At 36.7% G+C, this 17,673-nt stretch overlaps 1 protein-coding gene and 1 pseudogene across 1 annotated transcript in view; both read right to left on the bottom strand.

The window, feature by feature from the left end:
• The window catches only part of ASMTL (acetylserotonin O-methyltransferase like), a 67,462-nt gene that overhangs the window by 10,935 nt on the left and 38,854 nt on the right, over window positions 1-17,673 (bottom strand).
• On the bottom strand, window positions 3-13,451 carry LOC144454422 (small ribosomal subunit protein uS12 pseudogene; annotated as a pseudogene).

Genomic DNA, 17,673 nt, shown 5'->3' with positions numbered 1-17,673 from the left:
AGGCAGAAAAGAATTCTGAACCAAAAATACTTTCCTGGCATTTATAAAGAGCTTGAAGCACAGCCAAGTTTGCCTTTCGGCAAGATGGAAGATACAAGCTGAAAGATGAATGTTAAGGAATTCTCTCTAATTATAGACTTCAACACTGCAAAGACCTGTTATTTTGTAAGTGTGGGTAAACCCTCTACCTACTCAGACTACAACCATTCTATAACTTACCAGATAGGCTTTAAGAGTCTGTGGCTAAAAAAAAAAAATCCATCACCCTGTGACCAGCCTGACAAGCAGCTTCACAAAAAGCTTAGCAAAGTTTGTCTTTAGAAAACAGAAATGCAGTAGAGACCACTATTCAAAGCATTTCTAGGTTAGTGTGTTGGAATGCTAAAAATACGAGTAATACCATTGAAGAATGATGTAATGCAAGAGAGTGCTTCTGCACAGCTCTCTTTCTGTTCCCACGGTCAGTGACCAATCATAGAGATTACTACACTCAGGTGTGACTCTTGACTAGCTCTGGTGATATAACTTTTTTTTTTAAAGTATCAATAAAGTATTCACTAGGCATTTGACACAAGAAAAGTTTCAAGCATAAAGAAGAGCTCTTACATCATTCCAGTCTTCAGTTTGACCCTTAGCTTGAAACACTGATGAGATGATGGAACCATTTTATTTTAATGCCTTAAGATAGGTTAAACCAACTTTTTTCATGATGACATGATGCTCACAAAACCAGTTTGTTCTTGAAGGGTCTTCATATAGCCTTGTAACAAGAAAACCTGCAAATATGCTTCCTATTTCTATAATCTGCACAATTCCATTTAAAAAAAAATTTATTTTAAATTCAAATGCAAAATGAGGGGAAGAAAGAGAACATTTCTATGCACACAGCAGACCATAAAATGAGGATTCAATATAAAACCATGAATTTCCATTTCAGAATGTTCACTTTTTTTTTTAAACATGAAAATTTTTTACTATGACAAAGGCAACATACAATTTTTATGATCTCGGTCTTTCCTTCTCAAGCCTTTGTACAAGGCCAGAAGAGAAACATTTGCAACTTTTACAACCTTGAATTGGACTCCAGGAATATCACCAACAGCATGACCTTTTCGACTAAATCCAGCAACCAAAACTTCATCATTTTCCTCAATAAAGTTCAAGCAGCCATCATTGGGAACACAGGCAGTGATGTTTTTTCCATTCTTAATTAGCTGGACTCACACACACTTCCTGATGGCAGAATTGGGCTGCTTGGCTTCCACACCAACTTTTTCCAGGACAATCCATTTTGCGTGAGATGCCCCTCCAAATGGGTTGGCCTTCAAGGCAGTGCCCAAATGATCTTTCTTATATTGTTTGTCAGGCCACTTTTGGTCTCTCCTGTGGCTTCAGAGCTTTCTAGCAGTATGAAGACCACGGCACTTACTCATGCTGTCACTGTCTGGGCCGAGAGGCCACTTTTTTTTTTAAAAGCCATATAATAAACTATATCCAAAGGGCTATAAAAATGTGCATACTCTTTGATCCAACAATAGCATTTCTAGGACTGTATCTCAAAGAGATCATACAAATGGGAAAAGGACCCACACGTACAAAAATATTCATAGTAGCTCTTTTTGTGGTGGCAAAGAATTGGAAATTGAGAGGATGCCCATCAGTTGGGGAATGGCTGAGCAAGTTGTGGTATATGAATGTAATGGAATACTATTGGGCTATAAGAAATGATGAACAGGCTGACTTCAGAAAAAGCTGGAAAGACTTATGTGGTCTGATGCTGAGGGAAGTGAGCAGAACCAAGAAAACTTTGTACACAATAACAGCCACGCTGTGCGATGACTAATATTGACAAACTTAACCCTTCCCAGCAATACGAGGATCTAAGACATTTTCAGAGGTCTTGTGATGGAAAATGCTATCCATATCCAAAGAAAGAACCATGGAAGTTGAATTGCTATTTTTTTTCTTTTCTGTTGAGTTTTGTTTCCTCTTTCTGATGGCTGCTCTTATTTGTTCTAATTCTTCCTCACAACATGACTAATGTGAAAATATGTTTAATAGGAATGTATATGTATAGTCTATATCAGATTGCGAGCTGTTTTGGGAAGGGAGTAGGAGAGGGAACGGGAGAAAAATTAAAAACTCAAAAGCTTATGGAAGTGACAGTTGATAAATCAAAATAAATTAAGAAAAAAAAAAGAAAAGCTATTTAATAAATGCTGTACATTGTTTTAAAAGCTACCCTGCTTTTCTGTGCTTCCTTCTAAGTTTTCCTTTTTATTCTGCTGTGCACTTTTAATTTTTTTCTCCCTCTCTCCCCATTCCACCCACCCTAGAGAAGGCTACAATTAAATGTGAATATATACATATATGTAAAACCATACTACAGGTTCAGCCAGGAGCCAGTATGGCAAAGTAAGAAGTAAGTCTCTTTCACCCTCCCTTATTAACCTCTTAAAGCTCAGAAAATATAGCCCCATGAAAAATCCTGGAACAGCTGAACCAGCAGAAAGATGAGAAGTTTGTAGCTTGAGGAATATAGTGGACAAATTTCAAAATTACCAGGTCAAAGAGAAAATAATAAAATAAAATAAAAAATAATTTAAAAAAAATTAAGCAGCCAGAAAGAAACAACTTAAGCTACAAGTCCAGTAGCCCAGGAAGCTTGAGGGATTAATAGGAAAGGCCCCTCTTGCCCTGGGGGAGGGGGAGCAATACAGAATGGGAGATGTCTCAGCAAGCTAGAGGAAAGCCCCACCTCAGCATACCAGGGGGAAATCCTGAACCCCTGGTGGTGGAGCAGGCAAGCATCAACACCAGGACCCCTGAGTGCCTCAGTATGGGCAGAGGAACCAGTGGAAATCGGCTTGGAAAACCACCATGTGCCACGGCATTCTCCAGCAGCCAAGTCTCCCAGTGCCTTAGCAAAACTCTGGGAAGCACAACTGCAAGAGGCAAAGCCCCAAACACAGAAACATCCTGCAGCAGCAAAACATCCATCTGCATGGAGCCAAAGAAAGCTAAAGGCCCAGGTGAGCAGGCAGTCTCCAAGGGCCAGACTCCCCAGCCCTATCCCTAGAGCTCCAGTGTGCTGATTCCAGCCCAACACCAGATAAGCTGCCAGAACCCTACAGCCTCCAACTGCCACCATCTGAGGCCCCAGCACACAAAGCCAGTGACCAGGCCCTGGGCTCGCAGCACAACAAGCTTGGGTCAGTGCCCCCTGCTCCCCAGCGAAGGAGAGCTGAATTTTTTTAAAGGCCAGGAAATAAGTAAACACCATGTACAAAAAGAAAGATATCATAAAATGCTTATTATGGACAGTGAAGATCAAGGAAGAAATTCTGAAGAGGACAACACTGTCAACCAACCCACATCTCTTTTTTTTTTTTTAAACAAACCCATATCTGAAACTCAAAAGGAAATATGAACTAGTCTGAAGCCCAAAAAGCCTTCTTGGAAGAGCTCAAGAAGGATTTTAAAAGTCAAATAAGAGAGGTAAAAGAAAAATTGGGAAAAGATATGAGAAGTATGCAAGAGAGAGTCAATAGCTTGGAAAAGGAAGGACAAACATTAACTGTAGAAAACAAGTCCTTAAAAAAAATACAATTGGCCAAATGTTGAAAAGGAGACAAAAAACTCATTGCGGAGAATTCCTTAAAAAATAAAATGGGCAAAATGGAAAAGAAGGTTCAAAATCTAATGGAAGAAAACAATTTGTTAAAAATTAGAATTGGGGGGCAGCTAGGTGGCGCAGTGGATAGAGCCCCGGCCCTGGAGTCAGGAGGACCTGAGTTCAAATCCGGCCTTAGACACATAATACTTCCTAGCTGTGTGGCTCTGGGCAGGTCACCTAACACCACTTGCCTCACTTAAAAAAAAAATTAGAATTGGGCAAATGGAAGCTAATGATTATATGAGACAGGAAGAATCGGTCAAACAGAAACAAAAGAATGAAAAAATAGATGAAAACATAAACTACCTCACTGGTAAAACAACTGACCTGAAAACTAGGGGCAGGAGAGACAATTTAAAAATTATTAGTCTACCTGAAAATCATGACGAAAAAAAGAGCCTGGACAGCATCTTTCAGGAAATCATCAAGGAAAACTGCCCTGAGGTCCTAGAACCAGAAGGTAAAATAGCCATAGAAAGAATCCATCTCTCACCTCCTGAAAGAGATCCCAAACTGAAAACACCAAGGAATATAGCAGTCAAATTTCAAAATTACCAGGTCAAAGAGAAAATACTGCAAGCAGCCAGAAAGAAACAATTTAAATATGGAACCACAATTAGGATTACACAGAACCTTGCAGCTTCTACATTAAAAGACTGTAGGGCATGGAATATAATATTCCATAAGGAAAAGGAGCTTGGAATACAACCCAGGATCAACTACCCAGTGAAAATGAGCATGATCTTTCAGAAGAGATGGACACTCAACGAAATAGGGGACTTCCAAACCTTCCTGATAAAAAGACCAGAGCTCAACAGAAAATTAGATCTTCAAATACAAGACTCAAGAGAGACATAAAAAGGTAAACAGGACAGAAAAAACAACATGTTATTAATAAGGGCAAACTGTTTACATCCCTACAAGGGAAGATGACACATGTAAGTCTTGAGAACTGTATTGTTATTACACCATATTAAAGGGGTATACCCAGAGGGGGTGGGTATAAGTTGACTTAGATGGAAATGATTTAAAAAAATCTAATCAAGTGGGTTAAATGGATCTAAGTAAGTGGATTAATCTGATCTAACTAAGGGATTGTACTGGGAGAAAAGGAAAAGAGGCAGACAAGGGTAAATTACAGTTTCAGGAAAAAAGCACAAAACCTATTAAAGTAGAGGGAAAGAAAGGAGGGAGATGAGCATTGTTTGAACCTTACTCTCACATCAGATTTGCCTCAAGGAGGGAATAACATAATCAGTTAGGTACAGAAATCTAGCTTGCCCTATAGGCAGTAAGACAGAAAAGGGGAAAGAAAAGCGAAGGGGCTAACAGAACAGAGGCAGGTGGGTGAGGGAGGTGGTGGTCAAAAGCAAAACACTAGTGAGAAAAGAGAGGGAGAAAGGAGAAAGAACAGCATAAATAGGGGGGAAATATAGGATAGAAAGAATGACACAGATAGTAATCATAACTGTGAATGTGAATGGGATGAACTCTTCTATAAAACATAAGCAGTTAGCAGAATGGATTAAAAATCATAATCCTAGAATATGTTGTTTACAGGAAACACATCTGAAACAGAGGGGCACACACAAGGTAAAAGTAAAAGGCTGGAGTAGAATATATTATGCTTCAGCTGAAGTAAAAAAAATCAGGGGTAGCAATCCTGATCTCAGACAAAGCAAAAGCAAAAATAGATCTTATCTATAAGAGATAAGGAAGGAAACTACATCCTGCTAAAAATAATCATAGACAATGAAGTAATACCACTACCAAACATATATGCACCAAATGGTATAGCATCCAAATTCTCAAAGTTCAGGGAGTTACAGGAAAAAATAGACAGCAAAACTGTGCTAGTGGGGGACCTCAACTTCCCCCTCTCTGAAGTAGATAAATCTAACCACAAAATAAACAAGAAAGAAGTTAAGGAGATGAACAGAATATTAGAAAAGTTAGGTATGGTAGACCTCTGGGGAACACTGAGTGGGGAAAGGAAGGAATATACTTTTTTCTTAGCGGTACGTGGCACACACACATAAAACTGACCTCACAATCCAATACAGAAAGGCAGAAATATTAAATGCATCCTTTTCTGATCATGATGCAATAAAAATTATATGTAATAAAGGGCCACAAAAAGACTAAAAAATAATTGGAAACTAAATAATCTAATCCTAAAAAATACATGGGTCAACAACAAATCATAGACAACTGTAACTCTTAAGAACTATTGTTATTCTATGCCCAAAGGGCTACAAAATGTGAATACCCTTTGATCCAGCAATAGCATTTCTAGAGCAATATCCCAAAAAGATCAAACAGATGGGAAAAGGACCCACATGTACAAAAATATTCATAGCAGCTCTTTTTGCGGTGCAAAGAATTGGAAATTGAGAGGATGCCCATCCACTGGGGAATGACTGAGCAAGTTGTGGTATATGAATGTAATGGAATACTATTGTGCTATAAGAAAGATGAACAGGCTGACTTCAGAAAAACCTGGAAAGACTTATATGGTCTGATGCTGAGTGAAGTGAGCAGAACCAAGAGGTCTTTGTACACAATAACAGCCATGTTATGTGATGACTAATATTGTTATACTGAACCCTTCTCAGCATAACAAGGATCTAAGACGTCTCCAGAGGCCTCGGGATGGAAAGTGCTGTCCACATCCAAAGAAAGAACTACGGAAGTCGAATCGCTATCACTTATTTTTACCTTCTGTTGAGTTTTGTTTCATCTTTCAGTTGGTTCCTCCTATTGGTTTTAATTTTTACTTACAACTTCACTAATGTGAAAATATGTTTAATAGGAATGTAAATGTAAAGCCTATATCAGATTGTGTGCCATCTTGGGGAGGGTGGCGGGGAGGAAGGGGGAGAAAATGTTAAACTCAAAAGCATATGGAAGTGATTGTTGATAAATCAAAATAAATTAATAAAAAAATAAAAGAAATAAAATAAAATAAAAAATAAGAACTATTGTTATTACACCATGTTAAAGAGGTATACATAGAGGGGGTGGGTGTAAGTTGACTCTGATGTAATGATAAAAAAAATTTAATCAAGTGGGTTAAATGATCTAAGTAAGTGGATTAATCTGATCTAACTAATGGATTGTACTGGGATAAAAGGAAAGGAGGAGGCAGACGGGTAAATTACATTACAGGAAAAGGTACAAAAACCTATTAAAGTAGAGGGAAAGAAGGGAGGGAGATGAACATTGTTTGAACCTTACTCTCATCAGATTTGGCTCAAGGAGGGAATAACAATCAGTTAGGTATAGAAATCTAACTTGCCCTATAGGCAGTAGGAGGGAAAAGGGGAAAGAAAAGGGAGGGGAGACAGAAAGGAGGGAAGAAGTAGTAAGGGTAAAGGGGAAGAAAAGGGAGGGGGCTAATAGAAGGGAGCCGGGACTGAGGGAGGCAGTGGTCAAAAAAACAGATACTATACACACTTCTATTTATGAGTTCTTTCTCTGGGGGTGGCTAACATCTTCCTTCATAGGTCTAAGACTTTCTATATTTTCTAAAATCAATCATGTCATCATTTCTTGTAGTGAAGTAGCATTCTATCACAATCATAAAACACAACTTTTTAGCCATTCCCCAATTGAAAGGCACCTGTCATTTTAGCCTATCTGATAGGTGTGAGATGAGATCTCAAAGTTGTTTTAATTTGCATTCTTCTCATCAATAATGATTTTGAGAATTTTTTCAAGGAAAAACTGCTAGTTCATATTCTTTGACCATTTATTAATTGGGGAATGACTTATAGTTGTATAAATTTGAGACCTTTATCCGAAAGATTGTCTGAAAATTTTAGAATGGTAATGTGTTCCATGTTCTTCCAATTTTCTTGTAATATCTCCCTTCATATCTAGGTCATGCATCCATTTTTACCATATCCATTTTACATGGCTTCCCTTTGACTTAATAAAAGGATTTGTTCTCTAAAATTTGGACACAGTCAAAAGGCTGCACCTAAGGACCTAGAAGGCCACAGGTTCCCTACCCCTAGTTTAAAGTATTGGTCTACACCCAATTTCTGCCATAATGCTTTCCAGCTTTCCCAATAATTTTTACCAAATAATAAATTCTCATCTCCAAGACTTAAATTCTTCAATTTGTGAAATATAAGGTTACTATAATCCTTTACTAATATGTATTATATGTCTATTCTGTTCCAAGAATCTACCTTCTATTTATAGCCAGTACAGATAATTTTGACAATTACCATCTTATAATACAGTTTAATATCTGCTAAACCTCCTTCCTTTACATTTTTTCATTAGTTTCTTTGAAATTCTTGACCTTTTGTGAATTTTGTTATTATTTTTTTCTAACTTGCCAAAATAATTTTTTTTAGTAATTTAATTGGGATAGCATTGAATTAGATAAATTTGTCCTTTTTACTATATTGGTTTTGCCTACCCATGAAAAATTAATATTTTTCAATTATTCAAATCTGTCCTTATTTGCATAAACAGTGTTTTCTAATAACGTTCATATAGTTCCTAGGTCTGTTTTGGCAGGCATACTCTCAGGTATTTTATACTGTCTGCAGTTATTTTAAATGGATCCTCTTGCTGTCTCTTCTTGCAGGGTTTTGTTGGCAATATATAAAAATGCTGATGATTAATGTGGTTTTATTTTACATCTTACTACTTTGCTAAATTTTTTTATTGTTTCAACTAATTTTTTCAGTTGAATCTCTAGAATTTTCCAAGTATATTATTATATCATCTGCAAAAAGAGATAGTTTATTACTTCCTCTCCCATTCAGATTTCAATTTCTCTTTTCCCCTCTTATTGCTATTGCTAGCATTTATAAAACAATACCAAATAATACTGGTGACACATAGTGTAGTTTCCCTGTTTATCTCTTTTAACTGTGACTATTTGAGCTTTAACTCTGAGATCATGATTGTTACCCCTGCATTTTTTTCATCACCTGAAGCAGAAGAAATTCTATTCTAGCCCTTTATTTTAACTGTATGTATCTCTCATTTTTAGTTATGTTTCTTGTAAACAACATCTCCTTAAACTCTGATTTTTAATCTATTCTGCCCTATGTTTCTGTTTTGTGGATAAATTCATCCCATTCACATTCAAAGTTGTAATGACTAGTCCTCTAATCCTAGTTCTTAGTTTTCTCATCCCTCTCCCTCTCCACCCCTTTAAGAGTCCCTCTCCTATCTTCTCCTTACCTCCCCATCCTCCACCTTAATGTACCCACCCTTCTAAAAGTACCTCTTTTATCCTGTCTCCTTGTTCTCATTTCTTTTATCCACATTTTAGAGGTAAAGAAAAACTAAGGCTAAGAAGATTTAAGCTGGGGAAAAGGAAGAAAAGCATAAGCATTTATGTAATGCCTACTCTGTACTAGACACTGTGCTAAGTGCTTTTTTTTTAAAGCAAATATCTCATTTGTTTCTCAACAATTCCATAAAGTAGGTGCTATTATTATCCCCATTTTACTGATGAGGAAACTGAGGCAAACAGGACTTGCAGAGCCACATAGTATCTGAGGCTAGACTTTTTATTTATTTATTTCCTTTTATCTATCTATCTATCTATCTATCTATCTATCTATCCATCTATTTATTTATTTATTTTCTGAGGCTAGATTTTAATCAAGTCTTTCTGACTCCAGACCTGGTGCTCAATCTACAGCACTACCACCTGCCTCTATAAGTTAAGTGACTCACCCTAAGTGAAGTGACTTGCTGAGGGTGTACACAGATGTTATTTGTCTGAGAGTTGAGTCAGGCAGTTCCTAGCCTACCTACATGTCCCTTAAAGAACTTAAAATTTCCTTTGCTTTAATTCTTTGCACATCAAGTACTCTTCAACTTGGGAGAACAATTAAATTAACCCACTAGAGAGGATTATCCTGTTCAGAAAAGCAGTCTGGTTATCAGGACAATTATGTCCCCTACTGCAATAAATTTGGTATTGGGGTTTATGTCATTCTGTTGTGAGTCTGGCTAATGTTTTCTGTCCTTCCCTTCCCTACCCTTCTCCCCAACTTCAGCAGCCCAAGCTAAACCGGTAAGATTGTTAGCAGATGTTCCAGCACCAGACTTTGGAATGCAGCGATCCCATCAAAGTAGGGGAAGCTTAGAGTTGCAAGAGACCTCAGCAATCGTCTCATTCAATTCAGACCCTAACAGGAATCCCTTCTACATCATACCTGACAAGTAGTCATCTAAGCTTTGGAAGATTTTTATACCCTTCTCGATGTATATGTTGTTCGCCCTTTAACCCAGATCTGATGAGAATAAGGTTCCAGCACTAGTAGCCCTCTACCCCTATCTGCTTCCTTTGTATCAGTTCTTCTTTTCACCTCATTTGTATGAGACAATTGCTTTTTTTACCTTTTCCTACCCAATTTTATTTTTCAGAATCACCCCATCATTCTCAGCTTAGCTCCAACCTTTCTTTCAAACTACCCAAGTAACTGATGACAGTCTTAAGAATGCTGACATTTTCACATATAAGAAGTAAACCGTTTGACCTTGCTGAGTGCCTTATAATTAATCTTTAATGCTTACCATATATTTCTCCTGGATCTTGTATGTCAAATTTTCCACTCAGTTCTGGTCTTTTTGTCAAAAATACCTGAATGTCTTTCAGTTTGTTATATTGATTTTTTTCTCATTCAGGATTATACTCAACTTTTCTGGATAAGTTACTTTTGTTGCAATCCCAGCTCTTTTGCTCTTTGAAATAGAATACTTATGGTCTTTTAATATAGAAGTTTCTAGGTCTTGTGTAATCCTCATCGGAGCCCCACAGTATTTAATTTTTTTTTTCTTGTTGCTTGTAATATTTTCTCCTTAACCTGAAACTTGGCTATGATACTCCTCCAAGTTTTCAAACTAGGATCTCCTACAGATGGTGACTAGTAGATTTACTTTCTATTTCTATTTTACCCTCTTATTCTAGAACTTCAGGGCAATTTTCCTTAATAATCTTTTGTAACATTGTATCAAGATTCTTTTTTTTTAATCATAACTTTCAAGTGGTCCAACAATTCTTATATTTTCTCTCCTTGATCTGTTCTTCAAATCAGTAGTTTTTCTAAATGAGATGTTTCATATTCTCTTCTAGTTTTCATTCTTTTGATTTTGTTTTTATTATTTCTTTTGTCTTACTATGTCATTAGCTTCCCCTTGCTCAATTCCAGCTTTCAAGGAGTTATTTTCTTCCTTAAATTTTTGGATTTCTTTTTCAATTTGATTGACTTTCTTCTGATCATTTTCCTGATCTTTTTGGATTGCTTTTATTTATTTTTCTAATTTTTCTTCAATTTCTCTTATTTGATTTTTCAAAGTCCTTTTTAAGTTCTTCCAAGAACTCTTCTGGGCTTGTAACCATTTGATGTTTCTCTTTGAGGTAGGAGTGGCTATTTTTACTCCACTCTCTTTCTCTGAATATGAACCCAGATCTTCTCTATCACCATAGTAGCTGTCTATGGTTGGGTTCTTTCTTCTTTGTTCATATATTTTTACTTATTTATATTGTTTATTACTAAATATTATTTATTAAACTATTTTTTATTTCATTTTATTTTTAGCAGCTTGTTATTATAATCAAGGTCTAGTTCTACAGTGTAGGTAATGGTGCTACCCCGACCCCAGGGGGCCCAATCTCAGGTACTCTTTTCCATCCCTAAGCCATGACTAGGGCCCCAGCCATGCTGTCCTTCTGAAGGCTGTAAACTTCTGCTCTCCCCTCTGGCAAGTACCCACAGCCAGCAGAGTCCCTGCACTCAAGCTGAGGACCTTCTCTCTCTCTCTCTCTTTTTTTTTTTGGCTAGGCAATGGGGGTTCAGTGACTTGCTTAGGGTCACACAGCTAGCTAGTAAGTATCAAGTGTCTGAGGCTGGATTTGAACTCAGGTCCTCCTGACTTCAAGGCAAGAGCTCTATCCACTGCAGCCACCTAGCTGCCCCTTAGTTATCACTTTTAAATAACAATCCTCTCACTCCCACCTCATATATGCACAACAGAAGTCTTCATTATAACTAAGAAAAAGAAATTAACAAAATCAGTCAACACACTGACCACACCTGACAAAGTATATACCTTTGCCTACCTACAGACTATCACTTCTGTATCAAGAAGATGATGATGATGATGATGATAATAATAATAGCTAACATTTATATAGCGTGTACTATGTGCCAGGCACTGTGCTAAGCTTACAATTATTATCCCATTTGATCCTCACAACAACCCTGGGGAGTGGGTGCTATTATTACCTGCATTTTATAGATAAGGAAACTGAGGCAAATGAGGTTAAGTGACTCGCCCAGAGTCACAAATCTATTAAGTGTCTAGGACCAAATCTGACTTCAGTACTTCCTAATTTTAGGCCTGGCACTCTAGCCAACGCACCCTCTATTGTAGACCTGCACAACTTGGCAGTAGGTAGGGGCCAAAATTAAAAAAGGCTAAACTTCTTTGAGCCACAGATAGGTTAGACTAGAGACAGACATGTGACAAACCGGACAGTGTGCAGTGGCAACCCTACATTTTTTGTGGGCCTGCCTGAAATCCTTTGGCGGCCACAAGTGACCCAGAGGATGTATGTTGTGGAGGCTTGCACTCTTGGCTCTTTGGAAGCAATGCATTTTATTTTGTTTTGATGCTTTTTGGTGTTGTTTTCATTTACATTATTGTAGTCATTTTGTATATGGTTCTCCTAGTCCTCTCTCATCTTAAAAATGTTTTTAATTCAGTGCAGTTTAACTTAATTAGAAGGAAAATCATTTTGACAGAACAAATCTCAAAAACAAAAGCAATTTATGTTTGCCTTTTTCCTGATTGTAGTAAGCTCTGTCAGAAAATATTCACTCATCTTGCTACTAATTTCCACCTCCTTTCCAACACTCAGTGGGATGTGAGAGGCATTAAGACATCAAGTTGGTATTATGCTGTGAATGAATGGCCATTTGGCAGAGGAGAGAGGCTGGTCTTGGAAATTCCAGTCCTAGCTTGGATACATACTAGCTATGTGACTATGGAATGATCTAACAACCTCTCAGTACCTAGGCAACTCTAAAGTTATAATAATATTTCATTGTATTCTGCAACAATATCCTATTATATTTAAATACCACAATTTGTTCAGCCATTTCTCAATGGATTGGACCCAATTTCCTTCTAATTCTTTGCTACTACAAAATAAGATGCCATAAATATTTTTGCATATATACCACATGTCTAGTAATGATATCCATGAGACAAACAATTTATATGGTTTAGTGATTCTATTAGTATAGTTCCAACACATTTTCTAGATTTTTGACAAACTACAGAAATTCAGTGACAACAACAGATACTGCAGGTAGCCTGCAAGAAAATATTAAATATCAAGGATAACTGATCGATTTATGAAGGACTTCTTGTTTAGGAGAAACTAAGGAAGAAGTGGAACACAGTACTGCTGAAAGCAAAGCAGAGTGGAGTTTGTACCCCAAAGTAACACATCCTACAAAATTTAGCTTAATCATCAACGAAAAAAAAAAGGCTTTCAGCAAAAGATAAAAACTTTAAGACATTTCTTCAGAAGAAAACAAGTGAGCAGAACATGTATTAGGAAAAACCATCAAACAAAATACATAATAAGAAAGGGATACAAATATTATTAATAGGAAAAGATTAAGCAGTGGAAGAATGAATTCCTGCCTCTAAACCTTGACAAGCAATCGGTTCATGACAATATAAAAAAAAAATTGCAACCTTTGAGGTCCACTGAGACATAACCCCTATAGGTATAATTCAAAAGGAATTAAGAGAATACTAAGGAGAGAACTGAATTAATATTTTGTGGACCAGAATCCAGACTCCCTCATAGTATAAGAGATATTTATAGTAAAAAAGAAGGGGGAGGGAAGGGATCTAAGGTCACAAGGAGAAGGCTGAGGGTGGTGTTATTTGTTTGTTTTGCTTTATTTTCTTGGTTTCTCAATCTGCCTGGGGGGCCCTGGGAGAACAAGGTAAGAACATTAGTAGAGAAGTACCTAAGAAGGGGATAACCAAATGGCTCTTACCCCCTGGAGAGAAATCATTCCCCAGATTTCACAGCCAACATGCAGGGGCCTTGAAATGGGTTGCAATCAGGAATAGTGTGCACTTCATTAGGTATTCTCCCTTACTTTTCAAAACTGACCTCTATTCCAAGGTAGCAGGGATTCCTATGAGTAATCCTAATTTCTGGGAGGACCTAGTGCTAAGGGAGGGTGGAAGAAGCATAAATTCACAGGGATGATTAACTGTCCCGAGAATAAACAGATGGTGAGTAAAAGGGCTTGTAGTTTGATAGGCATCCCTGAGTCTGGACAGGAGGGAGCTCTTTCCACCATACCCTATTGCTTCCTCCATTTCTTAATATTTCTGAGAATTTGGCTCCTCAGAGAAAGATCCTTAAAAAAAATTGCAGTTGGAAAGCAAAAGAGAGAGATCTATAATTGCACTAACAGGCGGGGTGTTCAGGTGAGAGCAATGCTTTTGTTTTCCACAAGTTCCACCTTCTATAAGGAATACAGAGAGAATAAAGCAGAATATTCCAAGCACAAAGGCCCACAAATAAGAGATTAGTAGAAGGGGAAAAGAGTAAAGATAAGAAAAAAAAATTTTCTTAGAAAAAGATACACAGAATTTGGTTTGGAGCACTATTTCACACTGTATACCAAGATAAGGTCCAAATGGGAATTTGACTTAGACATAAAAGGTACAACAATAAGCAAATTAGAAGAACAAGAAGAAATTACCTTTCAGATTGCTAAATGGTGGAAGAATACAAGATTTTGACCAAAGGATAAAGAGCATCAAAGAAGTTAATGTGAATAATTTTGATTGCATTAAATTGAAAAGGTTTTGCACAAGTCCAACGCAGTTAAACTTAGAAGAGAAACAGGTCACTGGAAAAAAACAAAACTTAAACAAGAAATTGGTATCTTAGATTATTCTCAGAAAGAGGAATGAAATCGGGCTCAAATAATTTACCAAAGGAAATAACTCCTGGTCCAGACAGAATTCACTCATAAATCAAACAATTAAAGAGAAGTTAATACTTTTGTTACAAAAGCTATTCCCTATTAAGAGAGGGAAGATGCTTTATTAAACTCGGCCCTGACACAAGCACAACAGCCCCAAAAGAGAACCCACGAAGCCCACTAAGAGGCAATAGCTATTTTCTTGTGGGCAGGCTAGCAACCAATCAGATAGGTTTGAGAATAATCAGCATATAAATGGTAATTAAATCCATGGAAGATGAATGAGATTATCAAGTGAAGTAGAATAGAGAAGAAAAGAGGTTCCAAGACAGAATTCCATGAGAAGCTTCTATTGTATACTCTGACTTTGTGTTGGAAAAGAGGATAAACATGTTAATAAAGGAATCATAAGCAAAAAACACAGATCTAAAAGGAGACTGAAAAAACGACATCTTCAATAACAGGTGAATCTATAAACCAATCAACGAAACAATAATTGAAAAAAGATAACAATGACAAAGCACATACCAAAATTACAGGATACAGATAAAATAGCCCTGAGATCCCAATTCAATACATATCATAGATCTTGAGCTGGCAGGGACTTCAGAAGTCATCTAATCTAACGCACTTATCACACAGATAAGACAAACAGGCTATGAGTGCTGAAATAACGTGCATATGATGACATAGGTAGGAAGTGACAAGGCCATGATTCAAACCATAATCCTCTGTCTCCAGTGTTATTTCCATTATAGTGTATCATTGAATACAAATTGATAAATGTGAAAACAAGGACTAATGAACTGAGTGTACATTTATGGAAACCTAGAAACATCAACAAAGCCACCAAGAAAATAGGAAAATCAAGGGGAAAATGTACAAATGTTAAAAATAAAAGAATATTGAACCCTTCTAAAAATTAGATTACAAAAAGACATCAACTATATACTGGGGAATAGCTCTTATTCTTATTGATCTTAATCAGTGCTTTGTATATCTTGGCTATGAGATGTTTGCCGTAGCCTTTGACACGGTCGGACACCCTCTTCCTCTCGATACTCTTTTCCCTCTAGGTTTCCATGATACTTCTCTATCCTCATTCACCTCTCTCTGTCACCCTCCATATCCAATCTGTTGCCATCGATTGGACTTTTTTGGGCAAAGTTCCAAGTTGCTTTCCAGTACAACCATATCAATTCACAGCTCTTTTGACAGTATATTAGCACGCTTATTTTCCCTCAGCCCCTCCCACAAGTGTCATTTTCTTTTCTGTCATCTTTGCCAATCTAATGAGTATAAGATAAAAACTCAGAGTTGCTTTAATTTGCATTTCTCTAATTACTAGTGTTTTGGAGTATTTTTTCACATGGTTATTAAGAGCTTGGATGTCTTCCATTGAAAACTGATACCCAAATGAAAGTAAACTGAACCGGTAAACTCAAGGGAACTGATTTTCTTGAAAAGACTAAACAAAATCTATACATCATTAGCTCATGAGAGAAAAAGAGAAACAGAAAAGGGACATGGTAAAATTCACAATGAGTCATGGGCAGCCTGGTAAGTCTATGTATTCCTCAGAATAAATTTTTTAAAATGTATAAAATAAATACATTAGATTACAAAAGAAACCAACTACATACTGGGGAATAGCTCTTATTCTTACAGATTTTAATCAGTTCTCTTTATCTCTTGGCTATGAGACATTTGCTATAGCCTATGACAACACAGTGGAGCACCCTCTTCTCCTTGATATGCTTTCCCCTCTAAGTATCCATGATACTTCTCTATCCTCATTCTCCTTCCTCTCTTTGTCACTCTCCATATCCAAATGCCATCTATTTTACCTTTGTTGATTTTACCTTTGAAACAAATATTTTTATACACATGAGTCTTTTTCTTCTTTCTTTGCTCTCTTTGGGGGTACAGACTTAGTAGTGTCATCTCTGGATCAAAGGACATATACACTTTATTGAACTTTTTGGGAAAAGTTCCAAGTTGCTTTCCAGAATGACCATATCAATTCACAGCTCCCCTGACAATATGTTAGCATGCCTATTTTCCCTCAGACCCTCCAAAAATTTTCATTTTCTTTTGTCATCTTTGCCAATCTAATTAGTATAAGGTAGAAACTCATAGAGTTGCTTTAATTTGCACTTTTCTAATTAATAGTGTTTCAGAGCATTTTTTCATATGGTTGTTGAGAGCTTGGATGTTTTTCAATGAAAATTGATACCCAATTGAAGAATGGGTAAAGCATACAGAAAAAACAAAAAACAAACAAAAACTATATTAAACTCTTTCTATGAGAAAAAACTTGACCCTGATACAAGCATAAAAGCCCCAAAAGAGAACAGTCTCACTACTGAATACTGAAGCAAAAAATGTTATACACACAATTATAAACAACTGTCATTCCCCAATAGATAAGTGATCAAACGAAGAACTGCAAATCCCAGCCATATGTTCCAAATTACTAATAAGAAAAATACAAATTAAAACAATTCCAAGGTTTCTTTCACCTTATAGTCAAATGGTTAAAATGATAAAAAAGAGGAATGTGTATTGGAAAGGTTATGGGAAGACAGGTACACTCATGTACAGGTAGAACTGTAAATCCAATTATTTTGGAAAATGATTTTGAATTCTGCAAGCAAAATTAAATAAACCATTCATACCCCTTCACCTAGTGATACCTACCAGACATGAACCCCAGAGATGTTAAAAACAGAAAGTAAGGTATCATGTATGTTAAAATATTCATAGTAGTACTCTTTATGGCAGTAAAATGGAAACACGGTGCTCATCAACTAGGAAAGGGTTGGAAAAAACTGGCCTATGTATGTAATGGAATGTTGTACCATAAAAAACAATAAATGTGAAGAACTCAAAGAAGCTTGAGATTGATGTAGAGTTAAGCACAACAACGTGTACAGTAACAACAATAATGTAAATCCTTTGGTTTGTTTTTTGAAGGTAATTGGGGTCAAG

The sequence above is a fragment of the Phascolarctos cinereus genome, unplaced genomic scaffold, assembly GCF_003287225.1.
Source record: "Phascolarctos cinereus isolate Bilbo 61053 unplaced genomic scaffold, phaCin_HiC Scaffold_726;HRSCAF=1367, whole genome shotgun sequence".
Classification (NCBI taxonomy): Eukaryota; Metazoa; Chordata; class Mammalia; order Diprotodontia; family Phascolarctidae; genus Phascolarctos; species Phascolarctos cinereus.
The sequence above is the reverse complement of the archived record's forward strand: the minus strand, read 5'-3'. Positions and strand labels throughout refer to the sequence as shown.